The sequence below is a fragment of the Nicrophorus vespilloides genome, unplaced genomic scaffold (assembly GCF_001412225.1).
Source record: "Nicrophorus vespilloides isolate i.1.1-1 unplaced genomic scaffold, Nicve_v1.0, whole genome shotgun sequence".
Taxonomy (NCBI): domain Eukaryota; kingdom Metazoa; phylum Arthropoda; class Insecta; order Coleoptera; family Silphidae; genus Nicrophorus; species Nicrophorus vespilloides.
This window is the reverse complement of record NW_017100083.1, coordinates 16,724-20,123: the sequence shown is the minus strand read 5'-3', so window position 1 is coordinate 20,123 and position 3,400 is coordinate 16,724.

The window sequence follows — 3,400 nt, the reverse complement described above, 5'->3', positions numbered from 1 at the left end:
AAAATCTTCTATAATTTTCAGTTTTTACTTGTTCTATCTGACTAATTTCAAGCGACAATAATTACTAAGAATCGAAGGGGTGGAAAAAATAAATATTGTAAAAGTGAATGTTATAGTAAGGTTTTATGCATTTACCAAGAAACATTAGGGTTTATTACTTGTCTACCCCCAAAATGGTACCTTTCTCTCCCCACTTCTGAAGTGTTACTACCTCATCCAAATTTTTGTCAGTTCGAAGGAACATCAGTTCGAAGGAACATCAGTTCGAAGGAGTATCAGCATCTGCAATCTTTCTACCGTGTACAAATATCGTCAAAAACAACAGCGAAATGGCATACCTTATGGAAAAGGATTTGTTGAGCGAAGAAGTGAAAATGGAGATAGGCTGGGTATGCACTGAAATTATAGAAGATTATATAAAATATGGGAACTTCGACATTACTTCGAATTTACGAATTATGGACAACAAGTGCAAAGAATTGGACAAAGTGATAAGAAAGAGAAACATTTTGAAGGACTGGAGGGCCGCTGACAGTCTGAAACCAAAGAAAGGTATCGATTCGTCGGAATTGAAAAAGTTTTCAAAATTAAGAATTGAAATTGTTGAGTTCTATGACAATGTCGAGGACGTTACCAAGGAATATGTAAAAAAGTTTGACAAAAGTGATCTAAAAAACAAGAAATCTATAAATAAAAAACAAATTGATGAATTAGAGAAATTCATTAATTTTATCTATTATTTGGTTGCAAAAATGAGAAGGTTCGAGGATGCTTTATCGTCGTTCTATGTTACTTTTAAGTTTGGTGCATAACTTATACTTTAGGTAAGTTTTATTATTTTATAAGTTTTTTTATAATTATGTACAATTATTTTTCTTATATAAATATAAACAATTTTATTTTAAATTTAACACCATTTATTTATCCTAAAAAGAAAAACATTTTTGTTTGTTTTTCTTGGCCCTAATTTTACCAAAAGTCTAGTGTCTTTCTGTCAATTATTATAATAATACTGATTAATGATTTCTTGTTTCTTCTGGATATAAATTTGCATTAAAATATAGTGAAGAAATTGAATAATAACAATCTTCATTTACCAAAATGCAGAAACTATGATTAACTAGACGGGAATTCAATGAATGTATTTACCATAATTTACTGCTTCAGAAAATTTAATTAATTATTTCATTCTAAATTGATGTAAAATAATGTCTGTTTGTTACATATGTAGAATTTGTTGCCTACACAAGAAGATTTATAAAAGTATATAAAAAATATTTGTATGTTGTAGTATTTAAAATATTGTTTAAATGTAGATTATTATATAAATGATGAGTTAATTTTTAATTTATCTACATTTATTATCAAAACAAAAGATAACAGGTGAAAATTATAAATTTTGTTCAATAAGATGAGATTAAATTATTATAGATTATATATACATTACTTATTCAATATGAAAATACAATTGTAATGATTTTAGTTTTAAAAAAGAATTTACGTTGATTTCATTCATAAATGTATCCAAACTTTTACAAGTGTAGGTGCACCGCGGTTTATTGTCTCGTAGAGAGTGAAAGTACTTTTACTCTCCACTTCGAAATCAGTTGGAATATGACCAAAATAATTCTTTATCGGCTCGAAACTAGTCCAATTCTATTTTTGTGTTTTCTTATAAGAGTTGTATAAAGATGTATCCAAAAAGAAATTTCATTCAAACGTTTCAAGATTTAAAATATCTTTGAAGTAAAAATTGTAATTAATTAAAAAAAAACTCGAATTAATAATTAATATAATTTTATAATAATGTTTTGTAAATAAATAAATTTTTTTTTGTTTTATTCATATGAAAATACACTGTAAAAAGTACATGTAAATTAATCTGTCGTAAAAGTTGTATAATTAATTTGAATCTAATTTTCTATATTAAAATAACATAATATGTTTATTATATAACAGCGTTTTTCAACCTCTTGGTCGAGTTTAATAGGTTATAAATGACAGTTGTTACCATGTGTCAAAGCGAAGAACAGTTGAAAAAATGTCATCATTGGGCTGCAGTTCAACTACAAACTGATGTGTTAGATCTCGCGACAAACAGGTTGGGAAACATTGTTATAGAATCATTTAGTTTTTTTTTTAATATTGACAATGTTTTATGAATAAATTATAATGTTTTAACTTAGTTACAACTTTGACACTTTAGATGTCGTAAGCTCTACAAAACCGGTGGCAATCGCAAGCCCGACAACCGAAATACCGTCAATCAAATTCCCGACGTTCGAAATCCAGACTGTATCTGAAATAATTTAAAAATGTTCAATATAGTCAGGATTTTGATACAGTCGAGATTATGTTTGTCGGGATTATGGTTGTCGAGATTTCGATACAGTCGGTATTTCGAACGTTCTTTCGGTTGTCGGGCTTGCAATATAGACCTCCACAAAACAATACGTAATATCAGATCACATGCAAATTATGTTGCCTATACCAAATTTTCTTAAACGCATTTTTTGGAATCTAGTCTCACTCAAATTAGTGACTGTATTTTACATGTAAACAACATTTCACTGACAACACTACTATTACACAAGTCAAACTTTTATCTTTAGAATTATTTGCATTTAAATTAAAATTTTCATTTATTCTTTAATTTTTTTGATTATCTATTATTTTATATTTTTTATTATTGTTGCAATAAATGTTATTATTAATAATCTTTTGAATTTTGAAAGACTTTTTTCTAATTACAACGATTAGTTCAAAATACGTTTGTTTTCTGTTGTCCAAAATTGACGATAATTATTTCAAGACGATAATTATAATAATTAACTTAACATTTCTGTTTCCGTTAGCAATTATATCTTTTCGTGAATTATGTTTTCTTCTTTGTAAAACTTTCCATTATATTAAATGATTTTCAATGCCTTTGTGAAATATTTTATTGATTAGTAAATGTACACAATATTTGTTTTATAAACGTTCTAAGAATAAAAGATTATAAATATTACTATAATCTTCATAATTGTACGTATATATAAATAAGATTGTACATTATCAATGCTTCATACGCGTAGTATATGCAATATACACTTTATTTGCGCTTTTTTATGTAGTATTTAATTTAATTCAAGGCAACAAAGAAAGAACGTGAAATTGACGTTTCTCAATACAAAATCCTTGCTGGATCAATGCATATCTCATGACGCTTAAAAAGCCAATGTAGTTTTTATACTGATTCATGTAAAAGTCACATGTTGTTAGTTTTATAAAAAAAAATGTAATTTACTTCATTAAATAATTTGATTATTTCTTAATTTTGACTATAATGGACTATAAAAATATAAGCATTTCTTGATTTTCATATCAATTAGGTTTTAATGAATAATTTTGTTTAAAT